Below are 11,555 nucleotides of genomic sequence, written 5' to 3' on the forward strand. Positions count from 1 at the left end.
CAAGGTGTGCACAGGGTTGTTTTCTTCTGATACCTCTCTCTTTGGCTTGTAGATGGCTGTCTTCTCCCTGTGTCATCACATGGTCTTCCCTCTGTGTGTGTGTGTGTGTGTGTGTGTATCCTAATCTCCTCTTCCCCATAAAGACACCGGTCACAATGGATTAGGGCCCACCCATCTGACCTCATTTTATCTTAGTTACCTCTTTTAAGGCCCTATCTTCAAATATAGTCATATTCTGAGCTACTGGGAGTTAAGACTTCAACCAATGAAGTTGGAGGGGCACAGCTCAGCCTGTGACATGCCTACGCCCTGTCGTTTTTCAGTTATCATCTGCTCCTCAACCATCTCTGGTCAAATCACATCAAACTACTGCTTAATTCTTTTTTCTCCACCCTCCACCCCCTGACCCAGAATTCTGTCTGTCTAGGTTTAATCCCTTAAAGGGTATAACATCACATGGATTCTGAGTCTAACAGCCTTATCAGGAAGGTTGTTTCAGAATCTGGCACAGACCATACTACTGTTTCCATGGGCGCAAGTTACCTTTCCCCAGATAACTCTGGCATTGTTTGGGTTGCTGTCAGGAGTCACTATGTTTTCCTTGCTTTGTACACTTAAGTGTATCTCTTTCCTAAATAAAATTCAGATTCATCTCAGGCATAAACACCATCAATTTTAAGAGCTGTGTGTTCCCTCCAGTTTGGAAGACTCTTCCAGCAAAAATGGCCTTGGGCCATAGCCTTCCAGACATATTTGGCATTTTAGAATTCCTGATCCCAGCACAGCTCCACAGGCTCCAAGATGGCAGAAGGATTGCTGCTGGCAGATTCTTGAACATGCTGCACTTGTCCACACCTCTGTGCTTTTCACATTCTGTGCCCTCTGCCAGAAATGCCCTTGTCTGTCCAATGACACCTTTTATGACCTCTGTTTTCTTCAAGAGAAGGCATTCTTCTCTGAAGCTTTCATCACAGGGTCTGGTCTCTTTGGGTCCTTTACTCTCATTCCACATGATGAGAGCCAGTAGTCTCAGAATTTCTAGTATGTAGCAGTCATCAGTAAACATGTATTGTTTGGGTGGCTGGTTGATGATTGGTGGACTGGCTGATTTATCAAGGGTTCTAAATAGCCATGGCCCATATTCTCTCAATAGATGAAGTCTCAGTGAGAATGTCCCTTACATACATGAATGCCTTCACTCTGGGAGAGGGAAAAGTGGATTGGGAGACCTTATGTCCTAATCTGTGTTTGTGGTAGGCATAATAATGACTTTCCCAAAGATATTCATGCCCCAATCCCTGCAATCTATGAATATGTTAGGTTATATAACAAAGGGAATTAAGGCTGCAGATCAAATTAATATTGCTAATAAACTGACCTTAAAATAGGGATATTATCCTGGATTATTGATAAGGGCTCATTGTAACTACAGAGTCCCTTAAAAATGGAAGAGGGAGGCAGAGAAGAGAGTCAGAAGGAGATATGGTGCTGAAAGAAGGACCAGAGAGATGCAGCGTTGCTGGCTTTGATGATGGAGGAAGGGGCCATGAGCCAAGGAATGTGGGCAGCATCTGGAAGCTAGAAAAGGCAAGAAAAGGAATTCTCCCCAAAAGGCTTCATAAAGGAACACATTCCAGCTAATACACTGATTTTAGCCTAGTAAGACTTATGTCAGCCTTCCAACCTACAGAACTATAAGATAGTAAACCTGTGTTGTTGTGAGTCATTAAATTGCTATTTGTAATAGCAATAGAAAACACATACACTATTCTAAACAAACCTCTTCTAATCAGTGCCTCCATGCTTTGGTCTTATTTCATATGTGCCAGGGAGAGAGAGCTGAGTTTACCAGTATTTGAGCATTTTCCTGATTCAATGGCCAGGGCCTCTGAAGACCCATGAGAACCCATACTAATGCATTTGGTGAACTTTTTGAGGATGCTATGGTAGAAGCTATGTCACTAGACAGAGTCAATAGTTCTAGCTTGCTCACAGTCCATAGGAAAGATGAGGTATGGATGTAGCAACCAAGCAGTTTCTCAAGAGGGGTAATTGTTCCTAACAGGGATCTGCTGGAACACAGTTAGTTGCCAAGATTTCACGATCTTGAAAAGCAACACTTCTTGTGAAGATTTTCCAACTGGCCTTGAATTGGTACAATGTATCTCCTTAAGGGGCATGGTCCTCTTCTCTGATCTGCATAGGACAAATAAGTGCAGAAAGTGAGGCTGGCACTGAGTAAAGTTTAGAAGGAAGATTATTCTTGTAGGGGAAGTGGCATGGAAAACCATAAGGGCAGTGCTCTTCTGGAGGTACACCTCAGGGTCATCAATCTTACAAAAACTGACATGCAAGTTGACAGTAAATCTTCAGACGAACACAGTAGACTAACACTGAACACAGATCCTCAGTAGGAGAGATTTGGAGAATAACGTCAAAGAGAGAGGGCACCATTTGGACTCTGGAGAACCCATAGGTAAATAGGGAGTCATGACATATTCTTGAAGAGAGGAGGGTACAGTGAGGATAGAGTGTGCAAGATGAGAGTGCTGCTGTGGGTGAGGTAGAGACAAAGAGAAGGGGGACCTTGGGCCAATCCTCAGTTGCATCCCTGAAGGCAGATCATTGACTTTTCTTACTATTCCCAGTTCACAGAGCCTTAGAAATCTGGTGTTGTTGTTTCTTTTTAATTAACATTGACAACATTGTGAATTTCATTCACTTCATCTCCATTAAACTCATTGAGGGTGATGCACTGACTTTTAAAACTAGAAGAAAAAAAAAAGAAGCAAAAGAAAAAAAAAAAGAAATCCTGAAAATAGATTCTCAAAACTTCAGAGCAACCATCCAAATACCATTCAAATATTGCTTTTAGAGGTAAATAATGAATGCATAAACATTGAAGGATTTTTGCTCCTACTCTCTATTAATGACCTGAGAGATTAGTGATATTTTAACAAACAAACAAAAAACAATCTGTCACATTCTTGAAGACTAACATCAAACAGTGGGCCTTGGTCTACACACTGAAGGATAATGAGAAATAAACTGTAACTAATATCTATACAGCTCTTTGCATTTTGTGTGGCATTTTCATGTCAGTGCGTTATGTCACTGGACTCACTTATTGAGTAATAATAACAGAGATCAGAGAAGTGGGATGCCAGGAATCAAGCCCAGGAAGGCTCACTCAAAAGCCTCTGCCCTTTACACAGGACCACGGTGCTTCTTGTGTTTGAACAAGAGGCAGGACATGTGTGAGAAGAAACATGATATAAACACAATATATTATGCAAGCTGAAACACCCAGCAAGGCCAAGGCATAACACTGATTTCCCACAAAGTCAGAGTGAGGATAGTTCCCACCAGACCCAATGACCTTATTATTCAAGGCTCAGAAATGCTAAAATTAAAGCTGCCAGAGAAGAACAGTCCTGGATCATCTGGAAAATGTATCTGGTGTAAAGAATGCAATTTCAGTTCTCTAAATGGTAAGGCATCATGGACTATTTCACACCTGGTTCAGTCCCAGCATCAAAGATTATTGTGCAAAGCCTGGGCCAAGCAGATCCCACCACATTCCCTGGCCAGACCCGTTCCAGACCAGCCAAACCAGGGAAAGAGGTAGGCTGGAGCTTTGCTGATATAAATAAAGGAGTGAGCTCTGAAATTAACTCTTTAAAATATTTATGTCTCTCAGCTGGGTTAATTAAACACATAGCCCTCTACACCCACAGCTGCCAATCACCTTTGGTGTCTGCTGTGCAGTTATAAAAAATACACTCTGCTGGCCACCACTATGCCACCTGCTTGCCCATTTATCTGGGGAATGGCATTTCCCTGTCGGGGATCTGAGGGACAAGGAATCAACAGGTTTGGATGCAGCCATATGCTGGGCCTTTACTGATATTTTCTTTCTGATTTCTCACTAACACCTTGTCAGTGTGATACAAAAGCCCTATTGCACAAAGAAAGAAACTTAGGATCCAAGAGTTTAATGAGTTCCCCCACCTTTGCAGAGTTCCCCTATCATTGCTTTGCTCATTTGTGACATCCACAGTATGCTGCAGTGTGGTCCCTGTCTACATGGATACCCCACTGACAGGGATTAAACTCAAGCCCACCTTTCTCCAAAACGCAGGTCCCAGTATTTATTGAAGGATCCAATAAATAGCTGCCAAATAAACAAATGAATAAAGATATTTCTACCATGCCATGCTACCTCTTAATGATGAGACAAACAGAGAGGAAAAAGGATTTAAATTAGAGTAATGAAAAAAAAGCAATTGGGATAATTGGACAAACTTGGCAAACACCCAGAGTATTCATAATCCACTTGCCTGCATCCAGACCATGCTGGGAGGATTATTCCGAGGAAAGCAACCACATAATTTGAAATGCATCTGGGGTGCTGACACCTCTTGGAGCAGGTCTCCAGTTCTGAGACACACAGCTTCTACATCTGCAAAGCCCACAGGAGGTAAGGAACATGCCCAGAGTCGAATTAGCCATTATGGATGGCCCATGAGGGGTAGAGCTGCCACGGGCAGTTGACCTACAGCTATCATTTTGGTTCTTATCAATATTTCATGAAAGGCTCACTCCCTGTTTTATCATCTTCCACTCCAGCCCAACAAGTGCCACCATCCCGAGGGATGTACACAGAGCTGACACAACAATCTGCCATCAGGGCATTCTGAGTAGCAACTGAAGGTGGAAGAGACCACCTAGCTTCACATCCCAGCTGTTGACGAGGACCAGTTGTGGTTCCCTGAGCAAGCTGCTTCTTCCCTCTATGCCTCAGTTTCTCATCTTTAAAATAGGCATTGCTATGAGGTCTAAGGGGAGAGCCCATCTAAAGTGTTTAATGCTGTCCTCAGCATCGTGTTAGTGACCATTTTCTCCTCCACTTCACTGTCAATTGTCACACCGTGGGCTTTACCATCATCTAGAAAGTTTCTGGCTCTGATATCTAAAAATCTAACATCTGACCACAGCCTATTTCTTCTCAGCTCCCTTAATTAAGTGGCATCTTTTGTCTGATCTTATCACGATGTCCAGTCCCTTGAGTTGTTCTCTAAGCACATCAGCTCCCAGCTTAATCCTCCCTTCATTCCGCCACTGTAATCCATCACTTTAATCATTCTCTGGTTCTTGCTGTAGAGCTCCTCTGCCACGCGTCCCAGCAGAACCCAACCACCTGCCCCTGTTGCGGCCCATTCCCGCACCCCTGGGCTCCACCTCATGCTGGAGAAAATGACCCAGCTATGCCCTATCCTGGGTCCAGCTGTGACACTGACACTTCTTGGTCCCCCGACAGATCCCCTCCATGGCTCCACTGTCCTCAAGCCACGAGCCACCACATCCACTCCCAGTCCCACAGCAGAGGGCCTCACTTTCTACTTCAATGTGATAATAAGGGATTGGGTGTAAATTCCCCAAAACTTTGTTTCATTGCCTGCATATTTAAATAACTTCACATCCCTTCTTACCACGTACACCTCCTCAGAGGAAGATGTATCTGCTTCCACCTTCCTCTGTACCTGTTCAGCTCTCCAGGACTTTCATTCATCGGTGGTCACTTCTGGGTTCTGTGTTGCCAGGTGTCTTCTCACTGAATTCCCCTTTCCCTCAGCCAAATGCTCAGAGTTCCCACACCTCCCTCCAGCCCCCTCTCCCAGACAAGCATCTTCAAAGAGTTGTCCACACTTCCCTCTCTGCTCCTTCACCAGATTCTACTGGCTCTGCAGCCTCTCTTCCCATGAAATTACTCTAAGAAGGTCAGTAACTAATGTGGAGTTGTACTTGACTCCCTCCTCTTCCTCATTTTCCTATCCAATAATTCAAAGTTTCATCAGTTCTGACCCCACCTGCTTAATGGCTTTTAAATCCTTCCCATCTCCCCATCCATCAGTGGTGTGTTCTGGACTTCCACGCCCATCCAAAGACATGGAGTTGACACTCCCCAGTCTGCAGCCCCCCATGCCAAAGAAGGAAAATAGGAATGCTACTCGCCTTGCTCAGCACGCTAAAATAGTTCCTACGACACTGCAGGACAAAAATCTACTCTCCTCTGCAGGGTACACAGGAAGGCCCTTTGGGATCTGGGAGTAGCGGACACGGCCACCACAGGGGACAATTGGAGTATGGTGCCTGAGAATCTAAGCGGGCGTGAGTTCCCTCAACTGTATGCATATTCCTCTTTCATAAAATGCTTTTAGTATGAGATAAAAGTGTTCCAGAAATTTCAGAGGAAAATCAAATGTAGCCCAAATTGGAATGTTTTTATGGAACAATGGAAATGCCCTTTCAAGGCATGATTTTTATGTAGTTATTTCTTGGGATAACTACCTACCTACCACAGAGGGCACCACCCAACAGAGAAGATGTTGTGAGAGACAACTTTTATATGACCCAGATGTTATCTGCTATGATATTTGCAAGTCTGGGACCAAAGTGCCCTTCCTCTAGCTCACAAGTGTACCCAGTGTATGTTCCAGCCCCCACCCTTCAAATTCCAGCATTCCAACCTAGATATTCAGTAATGTCTTCCTTTCTAAATGATGTCAGTAATAGCCTCCTTTTCAAATGAAGTCAGTAATATCCTCCTTTCCAAATGAAGACCCTGAAATTCTAAGGAGAAAGGGGATTTTCCTTCGGTCCTATGTTTAGTGTCTATAGCAGAGTTGAGACAAAATCCTGGTCCTTTGCCACTGGAGGCCTGGTCCTTTGCCACTGGAGGGTGGGGTGTCTACCAAGCTCCTTAGCAGCTGGGGTTGTGTGTGTGTTTGCACAGAGGCTGTAATAGATAAGACGTCCTGGGGGCCACAGGTAACCATCTGAATATGTGATGAGGAGGTGGGGAAGGAAGAAGAGACAACTGAGGGGCCTCCAAAAATAGTAAGGACAGGATGCACCCAGCCCAGAAGGGAGCAGGACATATTGAGCTCCTGACTCTGGTCCCCACCAGGAAACGAGTCCTGTGCTGCCTGCTCTGACTGGGGGAAGCACCGTGTCCTCTCTGAGCCATAAATCATTTTCCATAGTGCATTTGGTGCCAGCCGGGAGCACAAGCAGAGGGCAGTCACATAACCACTCTGTTTGATGTTTGTTTTCTTCCCACCGGCATTCTACTGGGCCAGTTACCAATTCTGAACCACTCCTCTGGTGGCCAGGCCAACTCCATTCTAAGTGGCCCTGCCACCCAAGCCAAAGGCACAGTGCCATTGACATTGCTAACACGGCCTGCATAAAGAGTGGATCCACCTTTCTTGCTACTATACACACACAGAGACATACACACATATGCACACACATATTTTATACAACGTGCTTTCCCCAATCATGGCCTCAGAGTCAATTAACAACCAGATTCTTCACCCTGTCACTCAGCCTGTAACTGACTTACCAGCTTTAGTCCTGCTTTCTGAGCAACCCATGCAGCCAAGTCTATCCAACCCCCATGAGACGTCTCCCTCCCCACAGTCGCTACACTCCCCACCTCAGCCCAGAACCTCCTCCTCACCCCTCACCTGGATTATCTCTCCCTGATCCTCTTCTGCCCTTCCACAAAACCACCAGAGATGCCCTTTGAAACAAAATATAACCTCTTAACTCCTCTGCTTAACTTCTTTCAACTCCATCATCCACAACAAGAATTCCAAGCTCTCCATCGTCCACAAGAATGAATTAAAACCCTTCACCTTACTACTCACTGAAGGACAATCATTTATTGATTCATCTACTTGAGGAATCTTTATGGAGTACCTACTCCACGCCAGGCACTGTTCTAGGCACTTGGGATAAATTGGAAACAATGACCTCTGCCTTCATGGAGCTTACATTCTAACTGAGGAAGAAAGCAGTAATCACTATGAAAACTACTACAAGGGTGTGAATTACATAGTATGTTAGAAGGTGGTAAGGGCTATGGAAAAAAGAAGAGGTAGGACAGGGAAAGGAGATCTAGAGTTCTGTGGATGAGGTGGGAGGGCTGCAAGTGTAAACTGGGTCGTCAGAATCAGCCTCACTGAGAAAATGACATTAGAGCGAAGACTTGGAGGAGATAGGGTTGTGAGTCTCAAGGATATCTAGAGGAAGATCTAGACAATGGCAGTGGGGAAAGCCAGTGCAAAGGCCCTGAGGTGAAAGCACATCTGATGCATTAGGGACACAGCACAGAGACCAGTGTCACCAAAACAAAGTGAGCAAGAGGAAGAAGAGTGGGAGATGCCATCAGAGATGAAAAGGGGGTCAGATCATGGTCATCTGTCATTCCCCACCCTGTACCCCATACATCTTTTCTCTAACACTCACTGTTGCAACTCCCCAAGCAGGTGAGATTTCCTCACGCCATAGAGCCTGTGTCTGTGCCCTTACGGCAGGTTTGTCTGACCACCCCCTACCCCCACAGAGTTCCGATCATCCTGTTCCATATGTTCCCATATTCCTTCACCATAAAGCTATTATAGCACCAAACACACTGAATGCGATTGCCCAACTGCGTGTCTATACCACCCACTGGACTGAGCTCCTCCAGGGAATAAATTTTATCACCTCATTTCTCTTGTTTTCCCTAGGAAACACCACAACAGAGTGGTGGGTGGAAAGAGACTAGGTGGTAGAAGGGTAGACGTGAGGTAAGTTGTACATGCTGAAAATTGAAATTATCTCGGCCAAATAGATACTTAACCTCTTCGATTCTCAGTTTTCCTATGTGTAACGTGAGTATAGCAGTCCTGGCTCTGCCTGCCTCCCAGAGTTATTCTGTGGGTTAAGAAGGGAATAGGTACAGACATACCTTATGTAGGGGGGGTATCCAGGTACGAACAATCATTATTATTGTTACCCTTGTTGTTGGCTATAAAATGCTTTGTGCCTGCTGAAGAGATGCCTCCGGCATCAGTCATGACCCAGGTATGTGTGCTTGGCTCCAGCAGAAGCAGTGCTGGGGTAAGGTTTATCTTGTGTCACACATGATTTGTCACCAAAACAGAGCAAGGACAGCCTGACCCTCCATGGAGAAAAGCCCCTGGGTGAGGAATTAGGGGTTCCTGCAATTGATGCATTCACTTTTCTGTCCTGGCAGGTCTGGTGGACACTGGCTCTCTGAGCCATGCCTGTCATGGCCACACCAACCACCCCATTCACCTCATCCCCACCCCCACAAATTGTCAAAAAGGCGTCATGATAGATAGAGCTCCTGCATACCTCGAGGTAAGTGTTTAAATCTTTTATAAGACAGTCAATGGCCTTTATAAACCCTCAGACAAGAATTACACTGTGTCTGAGATGGAGCTGAAAGTCAATGGGAAATTGATTCTGTCTAGCTGGTGCTGTTTCAAGAGGAGGCTTGCTGGGTGCCTTCGGGACCAAACATGCCATCTCCAATGTGCCCCCAGGGCCTGGCATGTCACACGCTGAGAATATTTTGATACAAAGGCCTGTTTCTGCACAGAGGAATGCCAACCAACGCAGTTCTGGGCTCCCACCACAGGAAAGCCCTGGAGGGTGTTGACTAGCACCAGGGACAGTTATAAAGTGTGTTTACCTTCCCAGGAATTGATGCCGGTACCAATCTGATGCCATTGTCTGCACCCCAGGCAGGGAAGCTGGAGCATGATAAATGGCCATTGATCTAGTAGCAACCGTCAGGCAAGGCACACCTACAATTAGTCTTCCTTGCTAATGACCCATTAGCCATTGGATCAAACACGGTTAGAGGGCGTGATGATGCTGTGGTTATTTCTTTGCCAATATCCCCTCAGCCTGATCCATGCTGTCTGCCAGGGGGTGCCAAACTGGGCAGCAAAGACCTCCTTTTGGGGAATAGAGGAGGCCAAGGGTCACAGGACTGGTCACATCAGGAAAGGCTCTGGATCAGAGGTGAGTGGACAGACTTTGGCAGGTAAATCAAACAGCCCCAGCCCTGGAAGGTGACAGCTGGAAAGAGCACCCCTTTGGAGTCAGGCAGACCTGGGGTTTGAAACCTGGTGCTATGACTTCCTAACGGGGTGACCTCACAGAAATCTCTCACCTTCCCGGGGGCCAGTTTCTTCATTTGTAACCTGGCAATGACAGTCATAATAATTCTGCATCTCGGGGCTACTGCAAGGATGAAACTTGACAGCACATGCTGCATGCCAGTCTAGAGCAGGCACCCCATGGCTCTCCGCTCTGTCACTGTCTGGTCCGAATGCAGAATAGGAGAAGGTAGGTAGAGATCTCTTGAAAGAAGATGGATTGAATCAACCAACAAAAATGGGAACTCAGCCTGTAGTCTTGACCCCGTGCCAGACACTGGAGCCAGCACTTGCCATACATCATCACCGTCCTTTCCAACCACCTTGAGATGTGCGACTTATTATCCCCATTTTACAGGTAAGGACACTGGAGTCTGAGGCGTTCCAAGAGATTAATTCATCCAAAGAGAGGAAATTCTGAGGATACGTTTCTTGCAGGCCTACTCGGTGCTGGGCAAACTCTGAAAAACCCAGCAACAAGGGCGAGGGAGACAGACACAGCTCCAAGGTCAGGTTTGTGGCAAAGCCCAGACTGGAATTGAGGTCTCCTGATGTCAAATGTCGCATCTTCTCCCTCTCTCCTCCCTGCAGTTTCCCCCAGTGCTCAGACGATCATTGCACAACTGGGCCCAAAGTACCTTTTGTATTCTCCAGATGCTCCACCTTATGTTACAGATGAGGTTGAGGGAGGTTCTGAGACTTTCCCAAGGCCACACAATGGGCAGGGACAGGAGCTGTGATCTTGAAATGAGACTGGAAGAATTTCAGGTCAAGGCTGTTTCCTTCACAGGTTGCTTGTATTCTAGAATATTGCACTTTATCCCCACAACCCAGGTCTATAGGAAGCCGGAAGCCTACAGCATGCTATGGACTATAAGAGGCAGGTGGAAGGTGAGGATCTCTGTGCACTGTTCAGAAATACTTGCATAACCTACAAAGGAGCCACCTCATCGGGCTCAGATAAAAGGTTGGAAGGACCAGCATTCCAGCATTCTTGCACCTCTCTTTTTGGTTAAATATCACTATTGATACTAGACGGTCAGGTGTCTTTGAACTTCAGTAAAGGAGCTTGATTTGAAAACCCTTCAGGCTGCCAGAGGAACAGTATTTTTTCACATCAGCAATCTACCCTAGGCAGCTCAGCAAAGGGGAGCAAATATCACCAGCTGCTATGGAGGAGTGGGAGCGGGAGCAGCATGGCAGATTATTAAGGATGAGGTCAGGCAGGAGAGACCAGAAAAGGAGAGCTACCCTGTTGTCAGACAGAGGCACAAATAAATACTTGCTGGCAGTTAGAAATTCAGCTCTTACAGCCTGCAAAATGAGAAAAACCTGGTATGACCAGAAAGAGGATATTTTCTGATGAAGTGAGACAGCATAGAGCTGGATTCAGGCCAAGAGCTACTTTGCTCTCTGCATGGGTACACAGTGTGAGAGGCTTGGAACTCAGCCTCAGCCTTCCCTACCTGGAAAATGGGCATAAAGCAAAGACCCACATGCTTAAGAGTGATGTTTTCATGCTTCCATACAGTT

At 45.9% G+C, this 11,555-nt stretch overlaps 1 pseudogene; it reads right to left on the bottom strand.

The window, feature by feature from the left end:
* Positions 1-429: 429 nt before the first annotated feature.
* On the bottom strand, positions 430-751 carry LOC103593244 (annotated as a pseudogene).
* Positions 752-11,555: the final 10,804 nt, after the last annotated feature.

The sequence above is a fragment of the Galeopterus variegatus genome, unplaced genomic scaffold, assembly GCF_000696425.1.
Source record: "Galeopterus variegatus unplaced genomic scaffold, G_variegatus-3.0.2 Scaffold1308, whole genome shotgun sequence".
Taxonomy (NCBI): domain Eukaryota; kingdom Metazoa; phylum Chordata; class Mammalia; order Dermoptera; family Cynocephalidae; genus Galeopterus; species Galeopterus variegatus.